This window comes from Ranitomeya imitator, chromosome 2 (assembly GCF_032444005.1).
Source record: "Ranitomeya imitator isolate aRanImi1 chromosome 2, aRanImi1.pri, whole genome shotgun sequence".
NCBI lineage: Eukaryota > Metazoa > Chordata > Amphibia > Anura > Dendrobatidae > Ranitomeya > Ranitomeya imitator.
Genome location: NC_091283.1, coordinates 362,641,296 through 362,664,822, shown reverse-complemented (window position 1 = coordinate 362,664,822; position 23,527 = coordinate 362,641,296).

The window sequence follows — 23,527 nt, the reverse complement described above, 5'->3', positions numbered from 1 at the left end:
TGTCGGTTGCGCTCTATTAGGACTGTCGGTTGCGCTCTATTAGGAGGACTGTCGGTTGCCCTTTATTAGGACTGTCGGTTGCGCTCTATTAGGAGGACTGTCGGTTGCGCTCTATTAGGACTGTCGGTTGCGCTCTATTAGGACTGTCGGTTGCGCTCTATTAGGACTGTCGGTTGCGCTCTATTAGGACTGTCGGTTGCGCTCTATTAGGAGGACTGTCGGTTGCTCTCTATTAGGAGGACTGTCGGTTGCGCTCTATTAGGACTGTCGGTTGCGCTCTATTAGGACTGTCGGTTGCGCTCTATTAGGACTGTCTGTTGCGCTCTATTAGGACTGTCGGTTGCGCTCTATTAGGAGGACTGTCGGTTGCGCTCTATTAGGACTGTCGGTTGCGCTCTATTAGGAGGACTGTCGGTTGTGCTCAATTAGGACTGTCTGTTGCGCTCTATTAGGACTGTCGGTTGCGCTCTTTTAGGACTGTCTGTTGCGCTCTATTAGGAGGACTGTAGGTTGCGCTCTATTAGGACTGTGGGTTGCGCTCTATTAGGAGGATTGTCGGTTGCGCTCTATTAGGACTGTCGGTTGCGCTCTATTAGGAGGACTGTCGGTTGCGCTCTATTAGGACTGTGGGTTGCGCTCTATTAGGAGGAGTGTCGGTTGCGCTCTATTAGGACTGTCGGTTGCGCTCTATTAGGACTGTCGGTTGCGCTCTATTAGGAGGACTGTCGGTTGCGCTCTTTTAGGACTGTGGGTTGCGCTCTATTAGGACTGTCGGTTGCGCTCTATTAGGAATGTGTGTTGCGCTCTATTAGGACTGTCGGTTGCGCTCTATTAGGACTGTCTGTTGCGCTCTATTAGGAGGACTGTAGGTTGCGCTCTATTAGGACTGTTGGTTGCGCTCTATTAGGACTGTCGGTTGCGCTCTATTAGGAGGACTGTCGGTTGCGCTCTATTAGGACTGTCGGTTGCGCTCTATTACGACTGTGGGTTGCGCTCTATTAGGAGGAGTGTCGGTTGCGCTCTATTAGGACTGTCGGTTCCGCTCTATTAGGACTGTCGGTTGCGCTCTATTAGGAGGACTGTCGGTTGCGCTCTATTAGGACTGTCGGTTGCGCTCTATTAGGACTGTCGGTTGCGCTCTATTAGGACTGTGGGTTGCGCTCTATTAGGACTGTCGGTTGCGCTCTATTAGGACTGTCGGTTGCGCTCTTTTAGGAAGACTGTCGGTTGCCCTCTATTAGGACTGTCGGTTGCGCTCTATTAGGACTGTCGGTTGCGCTCTATTAGGACTGTCGGTTGCGCTCTATTAGGAGGACTGTCGGTTGCGCTCTATTAGGACTGTCGGTTGCGCTCTATTAGGACTGTCGGTTGCGCTCTATTAGGAGGACTGTCGGTTGCTCTCTATTAGGAGGACTGTCGGTTGCGCTCTATTAGGACTGTGGGTTGTGCTCTATTAGGACGGTCGGTTGCGCTCTATTAGGACTGTCGGTTGCGCTCTATTAGGACTGTCGGTTGCGCTCTATTAGGACTGTCGGTTGCGCTCTATTAGGAGGACTGTCGGTTGCGCTCTATGAGGACTGTCGGTTGCGCTCTATTAGGACTGTCGGTTGCGCTCTATTAGGAAGACTGTCGGTTGCCCTCTATTAGGACTGTCGGTTGCGCTCTATTAGGAGGACTGTCGGTTGCGCTCTATTAGGACTGTCGGTTGCGCTCTATTAGGACTGTCGGTTGCGCTCTATTAGGACTGTCGGTTGCGCTCTATTAGGAGAACTGTCGGTTGCTCTCTATTAGGAGGACTGTCGGTTGCGCTCTATTAGGACTGTCGGTTGCGCTCTATTAGGACTGTCGGTTGCGCTCTATTAGGACTGTCTGTTGCGCTCTATTAGGACTGTCGGTTGCGCTCTATTAGGAGGACTGTCGGTTGCGCTCTATTAGGACTGTCGGTTGCGCTCTATTAGGAGGACTGTCGGTTGCGCTCTATGAGGACTGTCGGTTGCGCTCTATTAGGACTGTCGGTTGCGCTCTATTAGGAGGACTGTCGGTTGCCCTCTATTAGGACTGTCGGTTGCGCTCTATTAGGAGGACTGTCGGTTGCGCTCTATTAGGACTGTCGGTTGCGCTCTATTAGGACAGTTGGTTGCGCTCTATTAGGACTGTCGGTTGCGCTCTATTAGGAGGATTGTCGGTTGCTCTCTATTAGGAGGACTGTCGGTTGCGCTCTATTAGGACTGTCGGTTGCGCTCTATTAGGACTGTCGGTTGCGCTCTGTTAGGACTGTCGGTTGCGCTCTATTAGGACTGTCGGTTGCGCTCTATTAGGAGGATTGTCGGTTGCGCTCTATTAGGACTGTCGGTTGCGCTCTATTAGAACTGTCGGTTGCGCTCTATTAGGACTGTCTGTTGCGCTCTATTAGGACTGTCGGTTGCGCTCTATTAGGAGGACTGTCGGTTGCGCTCTATTAGGACTGTCGGTTGCGCTCTATTAGGACTGTCGGTTGCGCTCTATTAGGACTGTCGGTTGCGCTCTATTAGGTGGAGTGTCGGTTGCGCTCTTTTAGGACTGTCTGTTGCGCTCTATTAGGAGGACTGTAGGTTGCGCTCTATTAGGACTGTCGGTTGCGCTCTATTAGGAGGACTGTCGGTTGCTCTCTATTAGGAGGACTGTCGGTTGCTCTCTATTAGGACTGTCGGTTGCGCTCTATTAGGACTGTCGGTTGCGCTCTATTAGGACTGTCTGTTGCGCTCTATTAGGACTGTCGGTTGCGCTCTATTAGGAAGACTGTCGGTTGCGCTCTATTAGGACTGTCGGTTGCGTTCTATTAGGACTGTCGGTTGCGCTCTATTAGGACTGTCTGTTGCGCTCTATTAGGACTGTCGGTTGCGCTCTATTAGAAGGACTGTCGGTTGCGCTCTATTAGGACTGTCGGTTGCGCTCTATTAGGACTGTCGGTTGCGCTCTATTAGGAGGAGTGTCGGTTGCGCTCTTTTAGGACTGTCTGTTGCGCTCTATTAGGAGGACTGTCGGTTGCGCTCTATTAGGACTGTCGGTTGCGCTCTATTAGGACTGTCGGTTGCGCTCTATTAGGAGGACTGTAGGTTGCGCTCTATTAGGACTGTGGGTTGCGCTCTATTAGGACTGTCGGTTGCGCTCTATTAGGAGGACTGTCGGTTGCGCTCTATTAGGACTGTCGGTTGCGCTCTATTAGGAGGACTGTCGGTTGCGCTCTATTAGGACTGTGGGTTGCGCTCTATTAGGACTGTCGGTTGCGCTCTTTTAGGACTGTCTGTTGCGCTCTATTAGGAGGACTGTAGGTTGGCTCTATTAGGAGGACTGTCGGTTGCGCTCTATTAGGACTGTCGGTTGCGCTCTATTAGGAGGACTGTCGGTTGTGCTCAATTAGGACTGTCTGTTGCGCTCTATTAGGACTGTCGGTTGCGCTCTTTTAGGACTGTCTGTTGCGCTCTATTAGGAGGACTGTAGGTTGCGCTCTATTAGGACTGTGGGTTGCGCTCTATTAGGAGGATTGTCGGTTGCGCTCTATTAGGACTGTCGGTTGCGCTCTATTAGGAGGACTGTCGGTTGCGCTCTATTAGGACTGTCGGTTGCGCTCTATTAGGACTGTGGGTTGCGCTCTATTAGGAGGAGTGTCGGTTGCGCTCTATTAGGACTGTCGGTTGCGCTCTATTAGGACTGTCGGTTGCGCTCTATTAGGAGGACTGTCGGTTGCGCTCTTTTAGGACTGTGGGTTGCGCTCTATTAGGACTGTCGGTTGCGCTCTATTAGGACTGTGGGTTGCGCTCTATTAGGACTGTCGGTTGCGCTCTATTAGGACTGTCTGTTGCGCTCTATTAGGAGGACTGTAGGTTGCGCTCTATTAGGACTGTCGGTTGCGCTCTATTAGGACTGTCGGTTGCGCTCTATTAGGAGGACTGTCGGTTGCGCTCTATTAGGACTGTCGGTTGCGCTCTATTACGACTGTGGGTTGCGCTCTATTAGGAGGAGTGTCGGTTGCGCTCTATTAGGACTGTCGGTTCCGCTCTATTAGGACTGTCGGTTGCGCTCTATTAGGAGGACTGTCGGTTGCGCTCTATTAGGACTGTCGGTTGCGCTCTATTAGGACTGTCGGTTGCGCTCTATTAGGACTGTGGGTTGCGCTCTATTAGGACTGTCGGTTGCGCTCTATTAGGACTGTCGGTTGCGCTCTATTAGGAAGACTGTCGGTTGCCCTCTATTAGGACTGTCGGTTGCGCTCTATTAGGACTGTCGGTTGCGCTCTATTAGGACTGTCGGTTGCGCTCTATTAGGAGGACTGTCGGTTGCGCTCTATTAGGACTGTCGGTTGCGCTCTATTAGGACTGTCGGTTGCGCTCTATTAGGAGGACTGTCGGTTGCTCTCTATTAGGAGGACTGTCTGTTGCGCTCTATTAGGACTGTGGGTTGTGCTCTATTAGGACTGTCGGTTGCGCTCTATTAGGACTGTCGGTTGCGCTCTATTAGGACTGTCGGTTGCGCTCTGTTAGGACTGTCGGTTGCGCTCTATTAGGAGGACTGTCGGTTGCGCTCTATGAGGACTGTCGGTTGCGCTCTATTAGGACTGTCGGTTGCGCTCTATTAGGAGGACTGTCGGTTGCCCTCTATTAGGACTGTCGGTTGCGCTCTATTAGGAGGACTGTCGGTTGCGCTCTATTAGGACTGTCGGTTGCGCTCTATTAGGACTGTCGGTTGCGCTCTATTAGGACTGTCGGTTGCGCTCTATTAGGAGGACTGTCGGTTGCTCTCTATTAGGAGGACTGTCGGTTGCGCTTTATTAGGACTGTCGGTTGCGCTCTATTAGGACTGTCGGTTGCGCTCTATTAGGACTGTCTGTTGCGCTCTATTAGGACTGTCGGTTGCGCTCTATTAGGAGGACTGTCGGTTGCGCTCTATTAGGACTGTCGGTTGCGCTCTATTAGGAGGACTGTCGGTTGCGCTCTATGAGGACTGTCGGTTGCGCTCTATTAGGACTGTCGGTTGCGCTCTATTAGGAGGACTGTCGGTTGCCCTCTATTAGGACTGTCGGTTGCGCTCTATTAGGAGGACTGTCGGTTGCGCTCTATTAGGACTGTCGGTTGCGCTCTATTAGGACAGTTGGTTGCGCTCTATTAGGACTGTCGGTTGCGCTCTATTAGGAGGACTGTCGGTTGCTCTCTATTAGGAGGACTGTCGGTTGCGCTCTATTAGGACTGTCGGTTGCGCTCTATTAGGACTGTCGGTTGCGCTCTATTAGGACTGTCGGTTGCGCTCTATTAGGACTGTCGGTTGCGCTCTATTAGGAGGATTGTCGGTTGCGCTCTATTAGGACTGTCGGTTGCGCTCTATTAGAACTGTCGGTTGCGCTCTATTAGGACTGTCTGTTGCGCTCTATTAGGACTGTCGGTTGCGCTCTATTAGGAGGACTGTCGGTTGCGCTCTATTAGGACTGTCGGTTGCGCTCTATTAGGACTGTCGGTTGCGCTCTATTAGGTGGAGTGTCGGTTGCGCTCTTTTAGGACTGTCTGTTGCGCTCTATTAGGAGGACTGTAGGTTGCGCTCTATTAGGAGGACTGTCGGTTGCTCTCTATTAGGAGGACTGTCGGTTGCTCTCTATTAGGACTGTCGGTTGCGCTCTATTAGGACTGTCGGTTGCGCTCTATTAGGACTGTCTGTTGCGCTCTATTAGGACTGTCGGTTGCGCTCTATTAGGAAGACTGTCGGTTGCGCTCTATTAGGACTGTCGGTTGCGTTCTATTAGGACTGTCGGTTGCGCTCTATTAGGACTGTCTGTTGCGCTCTATTAGGACTGTCGGTTGCGCTCTATTAGGAGGACTGTCGGTTGCGCTCTATTAGGACTGTTGGTTGCGCTCTATTAGGACTGTCGGTTGCGCTCTATTAGGAGGACTGTCGGTTGCGCTCTTTTAGGACTGTCTGTTGCGCTCTATTAGGAGGACTGTCGGTTGCGCTCTATTAGGACTGTCGGTTGCGCTCTATTAGGACTGTCGGTTGCGCTCTATTAGGAGGACTGTAGTTTGCGCTCTATTAGGACTGTGGGTTGCGCTCTATTAGGACTGTCGGTTGCGCTCTATTAGGAGGACTGTCGGTTGCGCTCTATTAGGACTGTCGGTTGCGCTCTATTAGGACTGTCGGTTGCGCTCTATTAGGAGGACTGTCGGTTGCGCTCTATTAGGACTGTGGGTTGCGCTCTATTAGGACTGTCGGTTGCGCTCTTTTAGGACTGTCTGTTGCGCTCTATTAGGAGGACTGTAGGTTGCGCTCTATTAGGACTGTCGGTTGCGCTCTATTAGGAGGACTGTCGGTTGCGCTCTATTAGGACTGTGGGTTGCGCTCTATTAGGACTGTCGGTTGCGCTCTATTAGGAGGACTGTCGGTTGCGCTCTATTAGGACTGTCGGTTGCGCTCTATTAGGACAGTCGGTTGCGCTCTATTAGGAGGACTGTCGGTTGCGCTCTATTAGGACTGTGGGTTGCGCTCTATTAGGACTGTCGGTTGTGCTCTTTTAGGACTGTCTGTTACGCTCTATTAGGAGGACTGTCGGTTGCGCTCTATTAGGACTGTCGGTTGCGCTCTATTAGGACTGTGGGTTGCGCTCTATTAGGACTGTCGGTTGCGCTCTTTTAGTACTGTCTGTTGCGCTCTATTAGGAGGACTGTAGGTTGCGCTCTATTAGGACTGTCGGTTGCGCTCTATTAGGAGGACTGTCGGTTGCGCTCTATTAGGACTGTGGGTTGCGCTCTATTAGGACTGTCGGTTGTGCTCTATTAGGACTGTCTGTTGCGCTCTATTAGGAGGACTGTCGGTTGCGCTCTATTAGGACTGTTGGTTGCGCTCTATTAGGACTGTAGGTTGCGCTCTATTAGGAGGACTGTCGGTTGCGCTCTATTAGGACTGTCGGTTGCGCTCTATTAGGACTGTCGGTTGCGCTCTTTTAGGACTGTCGGTTGCGCTCTATTAGGAGGACTGTAGGTTGCGCTCTATTAGGAATGTCGGTTGCGCTCTATTAGGAGGACTGTCGGTTGCGCTCTATTAGGACTGTGGGTTGCGCTCTATTAGGACTGTCGGTTGCGCTCTTTTAGGACTGTCTGTTGCGCTCTATTAGGAGGACTGTAGGTTGCGCTCTATTAGGACTGTCGGTTGCGCTCTATTAGGACTGTCGGTTGTGCTCTATTAGGAGGACTGTTGGTTGCGCTCTATTAGGACTGTCGGTTGCGCTCTATTAGGACTGTCGGTTGTGCTCTATTAGGAGGACTGTAGGTTGCGCTCTATAAGGAGGACTGTCAGTTGCGCTCTATTAGGAGGACTGTCGGTTGCGCTCTATTAGGAGGACTGTTGGTTGCGCTCTATTAGGAGGACTGTCGGTTGCGCTCTATTAGGACTGTGGGTTGCGCTCTATTAGGACTGTCGGTTGTGCTCTATTAGGACTGTCTGTTGCGCTCTATTAGGAGAACTGTCGGTTGCGCTCTATTAGGACTGTCGGTTGCGCTCTATTAGGACTGTAGGTTGCGCTCTATTAGGAGGACTGTCGGTTGCGCTCTAATAGGAGGACTGTCGGTTGCGCTCTATTAGGACTGTGGGTTGCGCTCTATTAGGACTGTCGGTTGCGCTCTTTTAGGACTGTCTGTTGCGCTCTATTAGGAGGACTGTCGGTTGCGCTCTATTAGGAGGACTGTCTGTTGCGCTCTATTAGGAGGACTGTCGGTTGCGCTCTATTAGGACTGTGGTTTGCGCTCTATTAGGACTGTCGGTTGCCCTCTTTTAGGACTGTCTGTTGCGCTCTATTAGGAGGACTGTAGGTTGCGCTCTATTAGGACTGTCGGTTGTGCTCTATTAGGAGGACTGTTGGTTGCGCTCTATTAGGACTGTCGGTTGCGCTCTATTAGGACTGTCGGTTGTGCTTTATTAGGAGGACTGTAGGTTGCGCTCTATTTGGAGGACTGTCAGTTGCGCTCTATTAGGAGGACTGTCGGTTGCGCTCTATTAGGACTGTAGGTTGGGCTCTATTAGGAGGACTGTCGGTTGCGCTCTATTAGGAGGACTGTCGGTTGCGCTCTATTAGGACTGTCGGTTGCGCTCTATTAGGACTGTCTGTTGCGCTCTATTAGGACTGTAGGTTGCGCTCTATTAGGACTGTAGGTTGGGCTCTATTAGGACTGTCGGTTGCGCTCTATTAGGACTGTAGGTTGCGCTCTATTAGGACTGTCGGTTGCGCTCTATTAGGACTGTCTGTTGCGCTCTATTAGGACTGTAGGTTGCGCTCTATTAGGACTGTCGGTTGGGCTCTATTAGGAGGACTGTCGGTTGCGCTCTATTAGGAGGACTGTCGGTTGCGCTCTATTAGGACTGTAGGTTGCGCTCTATTAGGACTGTCGGTTACGCTCTATTAGGACTGTCGGTTGCGCTCTATTAGGACTGTCGGTTGCGCTCTATTAGGACTGTCGGTTGCGCTCTATTAGGACTGTCGGTTGCGCTCTATTAGGACTGTCGGTTGCGCTCTATTAGGACTGTCGGTTGCGCTCTATTAGGACTGTAGGTTGCGCTCTATTAGGACTGTCGGTTGCGCTCTATTAGGAGGACTGTCGGTTGCGCTCTATTAGGACTGTCGGTTGCGCTCTATTAGGACTTTAGGTTGCGCTCTATTTGGAGGACTGTCGGTTGCGCTCTATTAGGACTTTCGGTTGCGCTCTATTAGGACTGTCGGTTGCGCTCTATTAGGACTGTAGGTTGCGCTCTATTAGGACTGTCGGTTGCGCTCTATTAGGACTGTAGGTTGCGCTCTATTAGGAGGACTGTCGGTTGCGCTCTATTAGGACTGTCGGTTGCGCTCTATTAGGACTGTAGGTTGCGCTCTATTAGGAGGACTGTCGGTTGCGCTCTATTAGGACTGTCGGTTGCGCTCTATTAGGACTGTCGGTTGCGCTCTATTAGGACTGTAGGTTGCGCTCTATTAGGACTGTCGGTTGCGCTCTATTAGGACTGTCGGTTGCGCTCTATTAGGAGGACTGTCGGTTGCGCTCTATTAGGACTGTCGGTTGCGCTCTATTAGGACTGTCGGTTGCGCTCTATTAGGACTGTAGGTTGCGCTCTATTAGGACTGTCGGTTGCGCTCTATTAGGACTGTCGTTTGCGCTCTATTAGGAGGACTGTCGGTTGCGCTCTATTAGGACTGTCGGTTGCGCTCTATTAGGACTGTAGGTTGCGATCTATTAGGAGGACTGTCGGTTGCGCTCTATTAGGACTGTCGGTTGCGCTCTATTAGGACTGTAGGTTGCGCTCTATTAGGACTGTCGGTTGCGCTCTATTAGGAGGACTGTCGGTTGCGCTCTATTAGGACTGTAGGTTGCGCTCTATTAGGACTGTCGGTTGCGCTCTATTAGGACTGTGGGTTGCGCTCTATTAGGACTGTCGGTTGCGCTCTATTAGGACTGTCTGTTGCGCTCTATTAGGAGGACTGTAGGTTGCGCTCTATTAGGACTGTCGGTTGCGCTCTATTAGGACTGTCGGTTGCGCTCTATTAGGAGGACTGTCGGTTGCGCTCTATTAGGACTGTCGGTTGCGCTCTATTACGACTGTGGGTTGCGCTCTATTAGGAGGAGTGTCGGTTGCGCTCTATTAGGACTGTCGGTTGCGCTCTATTAGGACTGTCGGTTGCGCTCTATTGGGATGACTGTGGGTTGCGCTCTATTAGGACTGTCGGTTGCGCTCTATTAGGACTGTCGGTTGCGCTCTATTAGGACTGTGGGTTGCGCTCTATTAGGACTGTCGGTTGCGCTCTATTAGGACTGTCGGTTGCGCTCTATTAGGAGGACTGTCGGTTGCTCTCTATTAGGAGGACTGTCGGTTGCGCTCTATTAGGACTGTGGGTTGCGCTCTATTAGGACTGTCGGTTGCGCTCTATTAGGACTGTCGGTTGCGCTCTATTAGGACTGTCGGTTGCGCTCTATTAGGACTGTCGGTTGCGCTCTATTAGGACTGTCGGTTGCGCTCTATTAGGAGGACTGTCGGTTGCTCTCTATTAGGAGGACTGTCGGTTGCGCTCTATTAGGACTGTCGGTTGCGCTCTATTAGGACTGTCGGTTGCGCTCTATTAGGACTGTCGGTTGCGCTCTATTAGGACTGTCTGTTGCGCTCTATTAGGACTGTCGGTTGCGCTCTATTAGGAGGACTGTCGGTTGCGCTCTATTAGGACTGTCGGTTGCGCTCTATTAGGAGGACTGTCGGTTGCACTCTATGAGGACTGTCGGTTGCGCTCTATTAGGACTGTCGGTTGCGCTCTATTAGGAGGACTGTCGGTTGCCCTCTATTAGGACTGTCGGTTGCGCTCTATTAGGAGGACTGTCGGTTGCGCTCTATTAGGACTGTCGGTTGCGCTCTATTAGGACTGTCGGTTGCGCTCTATTAGGAGGACTGTCGGTTGCTCTCTATTACGAGGACTGTCGGTTGCGCTCTATTAGGACTGTCGGTTGCGCTCTATTAGGACTGTCGGTTGCGCTCTATTAGGACTGTCTGTTGCGCTCTATTAGGACTGTCGGTTGCGCTCTATTAGGAGGACTGTCGGTTGCGCTCTATTAGGACTGTCGGTTGCGCTCTATTAGGACTGTCGGTTGCGCTCTATTAGGAGGAGTGTCGGTTGCGCTCTTTTAGGACTGTCTGTTGCGCTCTATTAGGAGGACTGTAGGTTGCGCTCTATTAGGACTGTCGGTTGCGCTCTATTAGGAGGACTGTCGGTTGCTCTCTATTAGGAGGACTGTCGGTTGCGCTCTATTAGGACTGTCGGTTGCGCTCTATTAGGACTGTCGGTTGCGCTCTATTAGGACTGTCTGTTGCGCTCTATTAGGACTGTCGGTTGCGCTCTATTAGGAAGACTGTCGGTTGCGCTCTATTAGGACTGTCGGTTGCGTTCTATTAGGACTGTCGGTTGCGCTCTATTAGGACTGTCTGTTGCGCTCTATTAGGACTGTCGGTTGCGCTCTATTAGGAGGACTGTCGGTTGCGCTCTATTAGGACTGTTGGTTGCGCTCTATTAGGACTGTCGGTTGCGCTCTATTAGGAGGAGTGTCGGTTGCGCTCTTTTAGGACTGTCTGTTGCGCTCTATTAGGAGGACTGTCGGTTGCGCTCTATTAGGACTGTCGATTGCGCTCTATTAGGACTGTCGGTTGCGCTCTATTAGGAGGACTGTAGGTTGCGCTCTATTAGGACAGTGGGTTGCGCTCTATTAGGACTGTCGGTTGCGCTCTATTAGGAGGACTGTCGGTTGCGCTCTATTAGGACTGTCGGTTGCGCTCTATTAGGACTGTCGGTTGCGCTCTATTAGGAGGACTGTCGGTTGCGCTCTATTAGGACTGTGGGTTGCGCTCTATTAGGACTGTCGGTTGCGCTCTTTTAGGACTGTCTGTTGCGCTCTATTAGGAGGACTGTAGGTTGCGCTCTATTAGGACTGTCGGTTGCGCTCTATTAGGAGGACTGTCGGTTGCGCTCTATTAGGACTGTGGGTTGCGCTCTATTAGGACTGTCGGTTGCGCTCCTTTAGGACTGTCTGTTGCGCTCTATTAGGAGGACTGTAGGTTGCACTCTATTAGGACTGTCGGTTGCGCTCTCTTAGGAGGACTGTCGGTTGCGCTCTATTAGGACTGTGGGTTGCGCTCTATTAGGACTGTCGGTTGTGCTCTATTAGGACTGTCTGTTGCGCTCTATTAGGAGGACTGTCGGTTGCGCTCTATTAGGACTGTCGGTTGCGCTCTATTAGGACTGTAGGTTGCGCTCTATTAGGAGGACTGTCGGTTGCGCTCTATTAGGACTGTCGGTTGCGCTCTATTAGGACTGTCGGTTGCGCTCTTTTAGGACTGTCGGTTGCGCTCTATTAGGAGGACTGTAGGTTGCGCTCTATTAGGACTGTCGGTTGCGCTCTATTAGGAGGACTGTCGGTTGCGCTCTATTAGGACTGTGGGTTGCGCTCTATTAGGACTGTCGGTTGCGCTCTTTTAGGACTGTCTGTTGCGCTCTATTAGGAGGACTGTAGGTTGCGCTCTATTAGGACTGTCGGTTGCGCTCTATTAGGAGGACTGTCGGTTGCGCTCTATTAGGACTGTGGGTTGCGCTCTATTAGGACTGTCGGTTGCGCTCTATTAGGACTGTCGGTTGCGCTCTATTAGGACTGTCGGTTGCGCTCTATTAGGAGGACTGTGGGTTGCGCTCTATTAGGACTGTGGGTTGCGCTCTATTAGGACTGTCGGTTGCGCTCTTTTAGGACTGTCTGTTACGCTCTATTAGGAGGACTGTAGGTTGCGCTCTATTAGGACTGTCGGTTGCGCTCTATTAGGACTGTCGGTTGCACTCTATTAGGACTGTGGGTTGCGCTCTATTAGGACTGTCGGTTGCGCTCTTTTAGTACTGTCTGTTGCGCTCTATTAGGAGGACTGTAGGTTGCGCTCTATTAGGACTGTCGGTTGCGCTCTATTAGGAGGACTGTCGGTTGCGCTCTATTAGGACTGTGGGTTGCGCTCTATTAGGACTGTCGGTTGTGCTCTATTAGGACTGTCTGTTGCGCTCTATTAGGAGGACTGTCGGTTGCGCTCTATTAGGACTGTTGGTTGCGCTCTATTAGGACTGTCGGTTGCGCTCTATTAGGACTGTGGGTTGCGCTCTATTAGGACTGTCGGTTGCGCTCTTTTAGGACTGTCTGTTACGCTCTATTAGGAGGACTGTAGGTTGCGCTCTATTAGGACTGCCGGTTGCGCTCTATTAGGACTGTCGGTTGCGCTCTATTAGGACTGTGGGTTGCGCTCTATTAGGACTGTCGGTTGCGCTCTTTTAGTACTGTCTGTTGCGCTCTATTAGGAGGACTGTAGGTTGCGCTCTATTAGGACTGTCGGTTGCGCTCTATTAGGAGGACTGTCGGTTGCGCTCTATTAGGACTGTGGGTTGCGCTCTATTAGGACTGTCGGTTGCGCTCTTTTAGGACTGTCTGTTGCGCTCTATTAGGAGGACTGTAGGTTGCGCTCTATTAGGACTGTCGGTTGCGCTCTATTAGGAGGACTGTCGGTTGCGCTCTATTAGGACTGTGGGTTGCGCTCTATTAGGACTGTCGGTTGCGCTCTATTAGGAGGACTGTCGGTTGCGCTCTATTAGGACTGTCGGTTGCGCTCTATTAGGACTGTCGGTTGCGCTCTATTAGGAGGACTGTCGGTTGCGCTCTATTAGGACTGTGGGTTGCGCTCTATTAGGACTGTCGGTTGCGCTCTTTTAGGACTGTCTGTTACGCTCTATTAGGAGGACTGTAGGTTGCGCTCTATTAGGACTGTCGGTTGCGCTCTATTAGGACTGTCGGTTGCGCTCTATTAGGACTGTGGGTTGCGCTCTATTAGGACTGTCGGTTGCGCTCTTTTAGTACTGTCTGTTGCACTCTATTAAGAGGACTGTAGGTTGCGCTCTATTAGGACTGTCGGTTGCGCTCTATTAGGAGGACTGTCGGTTGCGCTCTATTAGGACTGTGGGTTGCGCTCTATTAGGACTGTCGGTTGTGCTCTATTAGGACTGTCTGTTGCGCTCTATTAGGAGGACTGTCGGTTGCGCTCTATTAGGACTGTTGGTTGCGCTCTATTAGGACTGTCGGTTGCGCTCTATTAGGACTGTGGGTTGCGCTCTATTAGGACTGTCGGTTGCGCTCTTTTAGGACTGTCTGTTACGCTCTATTAGGAGGACTGTAGGTTGCGCTCTATTAGGACTGTCGGTTGCGCTCTATTAGGACTGTCGGTTGCGCTCTATTAGGACTGTGGGTTGCGCTCTATTAGGACTGTCGGTTGCGCTCTTTTAGTACTGTCTGTTGCGCTCTATTAGGAGGACTGTAGGTTGCGCTCTATTAGGACTGTCTGTTGCGCTCTATTAGGACTGTCGGTTGCGCTCTATTAGGAGGACTGTCGGTTGCGCTCTATTAGGACTGTCGGTTGCGCTCTATTAGGACTGTCGGCTGCGCTCTATTAAGAGGAGTGTCGGTTGCGCTCTTTTAGGACTGTCTGTTGCGCTCTATTAGGAGGACTGTCGGTTGCGCTCTATTAGGACTGTCGATTGCGCTCTATTAGGACTGTCGGTTGCGCTCTATTAGGAGGACTGTAGGTTGCGCTCTATTAGGACAGTGGGTTGCGCTCTATTAGAACTGTCGGTTGCGCTCTATTAGGAGGACTGTCGGTTGCGCTCTATTAGGACTGTCGGTTGCGCTCTATTAGGACTGTCGGTTGCGCTCTATTAGGAGGACTGTCGGTTGCGCTCTATTAGGACTGTGGGTTGCGCTCTATTAGGACTGTCGGTTGCGCTCTTTTAGGACTGTCTGTTGCGCTCTATTAGGAGGACTGTAGGTTGCGCTCTATTAGGACTGTCGGTTGCGCTCTATTAGGAGGACTGTCGGTTGCGCTCTATTAGGACTGTGGGTTGCGCTCTATTAGGACTGTCGGTTGCGCTCTTTTAGGACTGTCTGTTGCGCTCTATTAGGAGGACTGTAGGTTGCACTCTATTAGGACTGTCGGTTGCGCTCTATTAGGAGGACTGTCGGTTGCGCTCTATTAGGACTGTGGGTTGCGCTCTATTAGGACTGTCGGTTGTGCTCTATTAGGACTGTCTGTTGCGCTCTATTAGGAGGACTGTCGGTTGCGCTCTATTAGGACTGTCGGTTGCGCTCTATTAGGACTGTAGGTTGCGCTCTATTAGGAGGACTGTCGGTTGCGCTCTATTAGGACTGTCGGTTGCGCTCTATTAGGACTGTCGGTTGCGCTCTTTTAGGACTGTCGGTTGCGCTCTATTAGGAGGACTGTAGGTTGCGCTCTATTAGGACTGTCGGTTGCGCTCTATTAGGAGGACTGTCGGTTGCGCTCTATTAGGACTGTGGGTTGCGCTCTATTAGGACTGTCGGTTGCGCTCTTTTAGGACTGTCTGTTGCGCTCTATTAGGAGGACTGTAGGTTGCGCTCTATTAGGACTGTCGGTTGCGCTCTATTAGGAGGACTGTCGGTTGCGCTCTATTAGGACTGTGGGTTGCGCTCTATTAGGACTGTCGGTTGCGCTCTATTAGGAGGACTGTCGGTTGCGCTCTATTAGGACTGTCGGTTGCGCTCTATTAGGACTGTCGGTTGCGCTCTATTAGGAGGACTGTCGGTTGCGCTCTATTAGGACTGTGGGTTGCGCTCTATTAGGACTGTCGGTTGCGCTCTTTTAGGACTGTCTGTTACGCTCTATTAGGAGGACTGTAGGTTGCGCTCTATTAGGACTGTCGGTTGCGCTCTATTAGGACTGTCGGTTGCGCTCTATTAGGACTGTGGGTTGCGCTCTTTTAGGACTGTCGGTTGCGCTCTTTTAGTACTGTCTGTTGCGCTCTATTAGGAGGACTGTAGGTTGCGCTCTATTAGGACTGTCGGTTGCGCTCTATTAGGAGGACTGTCGGTTGCGCTCTATTAGGACTGTGGGTTGCGCTCTATTAGGACTGTCGGTTGTGCTGTATTAGGACTGTCTGTTGCGCTCTATTAGGAGGACTGTCGGTTGCGCTCTATTAGGACTGTTGGTTGCGCTCTATTAGGACTGTAGGTTGCGCTCTATTAGGAGGACTGTCGGTTGCGCTCTATTAGGACTGTCGTTTGCGCTCTATTAGGACTGTCGGTTGCGCTCTTTTAGGACTGTCGGTTGCGCTCTATTAGGAGGACTGTAGGTTGCGCTCTATTAGGAATGTCGGTTGCGCTCTATTAGGAGGACTGTCGGTTGCGCTCTATTAGGACTGTGGGTTGCGCTCTATTAGGACTGTCGGTTGCGCTCTTTTAGGACTGTCTGTTGCGCTCTATTAGGAGGACTGTAGGTTGCGCTCTATTAGGACTGTCGGTTGCGCTCTATTAGGACTGTCGGTTGTGCTCTATTAGGAGGACTGTTGGTTGCGCTCTATTAGGACTGTCGGTTGCGCTCTATTAGGACTGTCGGTTGTGCTCTATTAGGAGGACTGTAGGTTGCGCTCTATTAGGAGGACTGTCAGTTGCGCTCTATTAGGAGGACTGTCGGTTGCGCTCTATTAGGAGGACTGTTGGTTGCGCTCTATTAGGAGGACTGTCAGTTGCGCTCTATTAGGACTGTGGGTTGCGCTCTATTAGGACTGTCGGTTGTGCTCTATTAGGACTGTCTGTTGCGCTCTATTAGGAGGACTGTCGGTTGCGCTCTATTAGGACTGTCGGTTGCGCTCTATTAGGACTGTAGGTTGCGCTCTATTAGGAGGACTGTCGGTTGCGCTCTATTAGGAGGACTGTCGGTTGCGCTCTATTAGGACTGTGGGTTGCGCTCTATTAGGACTGTCGGTTGCGCTCTTTTAGGACTGTCTGTTGCGCTCTATTAGGAGGACTGTCGGTTGCGCTCTATTAGGAGGACTGTCGGTTGCGCTCTATTAGGACTGTGGGTTGCGCTCTATTAGGACTGTCGGTTGCGCTCTTTTAGGACTGTCTGTTGCGCTCTATTAGGAGGACTGTAGGTTGCGCTCTATTAGGACTGTCGGTTGTGCTCTATTAGGAGGACTGTTGGTTGCGCTCTATTAGGACTGTCGGTTGCGCTCTATTAGGACTGTCGGTTGTGCTTTATTAGGAGGACTGTAGGTTGCGCTCTATTAGGAGGATTGTCAGTTGCGCTCTATTAGGAGGACTGTCGGTTGCGCTCTATTAGGACTGTAGGTTGGGCTCTATTAGGAGGACTGTCGGTTGCGCTCTATTAGGAGGACTGTCGGTTGCGCTCTATTAGGACTGTCGGTTGCGCTCTATTAGGACTGTCGGTTGCGCTCTATTTGGACTGTTGGTTGCGCTCTATTAGGACTGTCGGTTGCGCTCTATTAGGACTGTCGGTTGCGCTCTATTAGGACTGTCGGTTGCGCTCTATTAGGACTGTAGGTTGCGCTCTATTAGGACTGTCGCTTGCGCTCTATTAGGACTGTCGGTTGCGCTCTATTAGGAGGACTGTCGGTTGCGCTCTATTAGGACTGTCGGTTGCGCTCTATTAGGACTGTCGGTTGCGCTCTATTAGGACTGTAGGTTGCGCTCTATTAGGACTGTCGCTTGCGCTCTATTAGGACTGTCGGTTGCGCTCTATTAGGAGGACTGTCGGTTGCGCTCTATTAGGACTGTCGGTTGCGCTCTATTAGGACTGTAGGTTGCGCTCTATTAGGAGGACTGTCGGTTGCGCTCTATTAGGACTGTCGGTTGCGCTCTATTAGGACTGTCGGTTGCGCTCTATTAGGACTGTAGGTTGCGCTCTATTAGGACTGTCGGTTGCGCTCTATTAGGACTGTAGGTTGCGCTCTATTAGGAGGACTGTCGGTTGCGCTCTATTAGGACTGTCGGTTGCGCTCTATTAGGACTGTAGGTTGCGCTCTATTAGGAGGACTGTCGGTTGCACTCTATTAGGACTGTCGGTTGCGCTCTATTAGGACTGTCGGTTGCGCTCTATTAGGACTGTAGGTTGCGCTCTATTAGGACTGTCGGTTGCGCTCTATTAGGACTGTCGGTTGCGCTCTATTAGGAGGACTGTCGGTTGCGCTCTATTAGGACTGTCGGTTGCGCTCTATTAGGACTGTCGGTTGCGCTCTATTAGGACTGTAGGTTGCGCTCTATTAGGACTGTCGGTTGCGCTCTATTAGGACTGTCGGTTGCGCTCTATTAGGAGGACTGTCGGTTGCGCTCTATTAGGGCTGTCGGTTGCGCTCTATTAGGACTGTAGGTTGCGCTCTATTAGGAGGACTGTCGGTTGCGCTCTATTAGGACTGTCGGTTGCGCTCTATTAGGACTGTAGGTTGCGCTCTATTAGGACTGTTGGTTGCGCTCTATTAGGACTGTCGGTTGCGCTCTATTAGGAGGACTGTCGGTTGCGCTCTATTAGGACTGTAGGTTGCGCTCTATTAGGACTGTCGGTTGCGCTCTATTAGGACTGTCGGTTGCGCTCTATTAGGAGGACTGTCGGTTGCGCTCTATTAGGACTGTCGGTTGCGCTCTATTAGGACTGTCGGTTGCGCTCTATTAGGAGGACTGTCGGTTGCGCTCTATTAGGACTGTAGGTTGCGCTCTATTAGGAGGACTGTCGGTTGCGCTCTATTAGGACTGTCGGTTGCGCTCTATTAGGAGGAGTGTCGGTTGCGCTCTATTAGGACTGTCTGTTGCGCTCTATTAGGACTGTCGGTTGCGCTCTATTAGGAGGACTGTCGGTTGCGCTCTATTAGGACTGTCGGTTGCGCTCTATTAGAACTGTCGGTTGCGCTCTATTAGGACTGTCTGTTGCGCTCTATTAGGACTGTCGGTTGCGCTCTATTAGGAGGACTGTCGGTTGCGCTCTATTAGGACTGTCGGTTGCGCTCTATTAGGACTGTCGGTTGCGCTCTATTAGGACTGTCGGTTGCGCTCTATTAGGACTGTAGGTTGCGCTCTATTAGGAGGACTGTCGGTTGCACTCTATTAGGACTGTCGGTTGCGCTCTATTAGGACTGTCGGTTGCGCTCTATTAGGACTGTAGGTTGCGCTCTATTAGGACTGTCGGTTGCGCTCTATTAGGACTGTCGGTTGCGCTCTATTAGGAGGACTGTCGGTTGCGCTCTATTAGGACTGTCGGTTGCGCTCTATTAGGACTGTCGGTTGCGCTCTATTAGGACTGTAGGTTGCGCTCTATTAGGACTGTCGGTTGCGCTCTATTAGGACTGTCGGTTGCGCTCTATTAGGAGGACTGTCGGTTGCGCTCTATTAGGACTGTCGGTTGCGCTCTATTAGGACTGTAGGTTGCGCTCTATTAGGAGGACTGTCGGTTGCGCTCTATTAGGACTGTCGGTTGCGCTCTATTAGGACTGTAGGTTGCGCTCTATTAGGACTGTTGGTTGCGCTCTATTAGGACTGTCGGTTGCGCTCTATTAGGAGGACTGTCGGTTGCGCTCTATTAGGACTGTAGGTTGCGCTCTATTAGGACTGTCGGTTGCGCTCTGTTAGGACTGTCGGTTGCGCTCTATTAGGAGGACTGTCGGTTGCGCTCTATTAGGACTGTCGGTTGCGCTCTATTAGGACTGTCGGTTGCGCTCTATTAGGAGGACTGTCGGTTGCGCTCTATTAGGACTGTAGGTTGCGCTCTATTAGGAGGACTGTCGGTTGCGCTCTATTAGGACTGTCGGTTGCGCTCTATTAGGAGGAGTGTCGGTTGCGCTCTATTAGGACTGTCTGTTGCGCTCTATTAGGACTGTCGGTTGCGCTCTATTAGGAGGACTGTCGGTTGCGCTCTATTAGGACTGTCGGTTGCGCTCTATTAGAACTGTCGGTTGCGCTCTATTAGGAATGTCTGTTGCGCTCTATTAGGACTGTCGGTTGCGCTCTATTAGGAGGACTGTCGGTTGCGCTCTATTAGGACTGTCGGTTGCGCTCTATTAGGACTGTCGGTTGCGCTCTATTAGGACTGTCGGTTGCGCTCTATTAGGACTGTCGGTTGCGCTCTATTAGGAGGAGTGTCGGTTGCGCTCTTTTAGGACTGTCTGTTGCGCTCTATTTGGAGGACTGTAGGTTGTGCTCTATTAGGACTGTCGGTTGCGCTCTATTAGGAGGACTGTCGGTTGCTCTCTATTAGGAGGACTGTCGGTTGCGCTCTATTAGGACTGTCGGTTGCGCTCTATTAGGACTGTCGGTTGCGCTCTATTAGGACTGTCTGTTGCGCTCTATTAGGACTGTCGGTTGCGCTCTATTAGGAAGACTGTCGGTTGCGCTCTATTAGGACTGTCGGTTGCGTTCTATTAGGACTGTCGGTTGCGCTCTATTAGGACTGTCTGTTGCGCTCTATTAGGACTGTCGGTTGCGCTCTATTAGGAGGACTGTCGGTTGCGCTCTATTAGGACTGTCGGTTGCGCTCTATTAGGACTGTCGGTTGCGCTCTATTAGGAGGAGTGTCGGTTGTGCTCTATTAGGACTGTCGGTTGCGCTCTATTAGGAGGACTGTCGGTTGCGCTCTATTAGGACTGTCGGTTGCGCTCTATTAGGACTGTCGGTTGCGCTCTATTAGGAGGACTGTAGGTTGCGCTCTATTAGGACTGTGGGTTGCGCTCTATTAGGACTGTCGGTTGCGCTCTATTAGGAGGACTGTCGGTTGCGCTCTATTAGGACTGTCGGTTGCGCTCTATTAGGACTGTCGGTTGCGCTCTATTAGGAGGACTGTCGGTTGCGCTCTATTAGGACTGTGGGTTGCACTCTATTAGGACTGTCGGTTGCGCTCTTTTAGGACTGTCTGTTGCGCTCTATTAGGAGGACTGTAGGTTGCGCTCTATTAGGACTGTCGGTTGCGCTCTATTAGGAGGACTGTCGGTTGCGCTCTATTAGGACTGTGGGTTGCGCTCTATTAGGACTGTCGGTTGCGCTCTTTTAGGACTGTCTGTTGCGCTCTATTAGGAGGACTGTAGGTTGCACTCTGTTAGGACTGTCGGTTGCGCTCTATTAGGAGGACTGTCGGTTGCGCTCTATTAGGACTGTGGGTTGCGCTCTATTAGGACTGTCGGTTGTGCTCTATTAGGACTGTCTGTTGCGCTCTATTAGGAGGACTGTCGGTTGCGCTCTATTAGGACTGTCGGTTGCGCTCTATTAGGACTGTAGGTTGCGCTCTATTAGGAGGACTGTCGGTTGCGCTCTATTAGGACTGTCGGTTGCGCTCTATTAGGACTGTCGGTTGCGCTCTTTTAGGACTGTCGGTTGCGCTCTATTAGGAGGACTGTAGGTTGCGCTCTATTAGGACTGTCGGTTGCGCTCTATTAGGAGGACTGTCGGTTGCGCTCTATTAGGACTGTGGGTTGCGCTCTATTAGGACTGTCGGTTGCGCTCTTTTAGGACTGTCGGTTGCGCTCTATTAGGAGGACTGTAGGTTGCGCTCTATTAGGACTGTCGGTTGCGCTCTATTAGGAGAACTGTCGGTTGCGCTCTATTAGGACTGTGGGTTGCGCTCTATTAGGACTGTCGGTTGCGCTCTATTAGGAGGACTGTCGGTTGCGCTCTATTAGGACTGTCGGTTGCGCTCTATTAGGACTGTCGGTTGCGCTCTATTAGGAGGACTGTCGGTTGCGCTCTATTAGGACTGTGGGTTGCACTCTATTAGGACTGTCGGTTGCGCTCTTTTAGGACTGTCTGTTACGCTCTATTAGGAGGACTGTAGGTTGCGCTCTATTAGGACTGTCGGTTGCGCTCTATTAGGACTGTCGGTTGCGCTCTATTAGGACTGTGGGTTGCGCTCTATTAGGACTGTCGGTTGCGCTCTTTTAGTACTGTCTGTTGCGCTCTATTAGGAGGACTGTAGGTTGCACTCTATTAGGACTGTCGGTTGCGCTCTATTGGGAGGACTGTCGGTTGCGCTCTATTAGGACTGTGGGTTGCGCTCTATTAGGACTGTCGGTTGTGCTCTATTAGGACTGTCTGTTGCGCTCTATTAGGAGGACTGTCGGTTGCGCTCAATTAGGACTGTTGGTTGCGCTCTATTAGGACTGTAGGTTGCGCTCTATTAGGAGGACTGTCGGTTGCGCTCTATTAGGACTGTCGGTTGCGCTCTATTAGGACTGTCGGTTGCGCTCTTTTAGGACTGTCGGTTGCGCTCTATTAGGAGGACTGAAGGTTGCGCTCTATTAGGACTGTCGGTTGCGCTCTATTATGAGGACTGTCGGTTGCGCTCTATTAGGACTGTGGGTTGCGCTCTATTAGGACTGTCGGTTGCGCTCTATTAGGACTGTAGGTTGCGCTCTATTAGGAGGACTGTCAGTTGCGCTCTATTAGGAGGACTGTCGGTTGCGCTCTATTAGGAGGACTGTTGGTTGCGCTCTATTAGGAGGACTGTCGGTTGCGCTCGATTAGGACTGTGGGTTGCGCTCTATTAGGACTGTCGGTTGTGCTCTATTAGGACTGTCTGTTGCGCTCTATTAGGAAGACTGTCGGTTGCGCTCTATTAGGACTGTCGGTTGCGCTCTATTAGGACTGTAGGTTGCGCTCTATTAGGAGGACTGTCGGTTGCGCTCTATTAGGAGGACTGTCGGTTGCGCTCTATTAGGACTGTGGGTTGCGCTCTATTAGGACTGTCGGTTGCGCTCTTTTAGGACTGTCTGTTGCGCTCTATTAGGAGGACTGTCGGTTGCGCTCTATTAGGAGGACTGTCGGTTGCGCTCTATTAGGAGGACTGTCGGTTGCGCTCTATTAGGAGGACTGTCGGTTGCGCTCTATTAGGACTGTGGGTTGCGCTCTATTAGGACTGTCGGTTGCGCTCTTTTAGGACTGTCTGTTGCGCTCTATTAGGAGGACTGTAGGTTGCGCTCTATTAGGACTGTCGGTTGTGCTCTATTAGGAGGACTGTTGGTTGCGCTCTATTAGGACTGTCGGTTGCGCTCTATTAGGACTGTCGGTTGTGCTTTATTAGGAGGACTGTAGGTTGCGCTCTATTAGGAGGACTGTCAGTTGCGCTCTATTAGGAGGACTGTCGGTTGCGCTCTATTAGGACTGTAGGTTGGGCTCTATTAGGAGGACTGTCGGTTGCGATCTATTAGGAGGACTGTCGGTTGCGCTCTATTAGGACTGTCGGTTGCGCTCTATTAGGACTGTCTGTTGCGCTCTATTAGGACTGTAGGTTGCGCTCTATTAGGACTGTAGGTTGGGCTCTATTAGGACTGTCGGTTGCGCTCTATTAGGACTGTAGGTTGCGCTCTCTTAGGACTGTCGGTTGCGCTCTATTAGGACTGTCTGTTGCGCTCTATTAGGACTGTAGGTTGCGCTCTATTAGGACTGTCGGTTGGGCTCTATTAGGAGGACTGTCGGTTGCGCTCTATTAGGAGGACTGTCGGTTGCGCTCTATTAGGACTGTCGGTTGCGCTCTATTAGGACTGTAGGTTGCGCTCTATTAGGACTGTCGGTTGCGCTCTATTAGGACTGTCTGTTGCGCTCTATTAGGACTGTAGGTTGCGCTCTATTAGGACTGTCGGTTGCGCTCTATTAGGACTGTCGGTTGCGCTCTATTAGGACTGTCGGTTGCGCTCTATTTGGACTGTCGGTTGCGCTCTATTAGGACTGTCGGTTGCGCTCTATTAGGACTGTCGGTTGCGCTCTATTAGGAGGACTGTCGGTTGCGCTCTATTAGGACTGTCGGTTGCGCTCTATTAGGAGGACTGTCGGTTGCGCTCTATTAGGACTGTCGGTTGCGCTCTATTAGGACTGTAGGTTGCGCTCTATTAGGAGGACTGTCGGTTGCGCTCTATTAGGACTGTCGGTTGCGCTCTATCAGGACTGTCGGTTGCGCTCTATTAGGACTGTAGGTTGCGCTCTATTAGGACTGTTGGTTGCGCTCTATTAGGAGGACTGTCGGTTGCGCTCTATTAGGACTGTCGGTTGCGCTCTATTAGGACTGTCGGTTGCGCTCTATTAGGACTGTCGGTTGCGCTCTATTAGGACTGTCGGTTGCGCTCTATTAGGAGGACTGTCGGTTGCGCTCTATTAGGACTGTCGGTTGC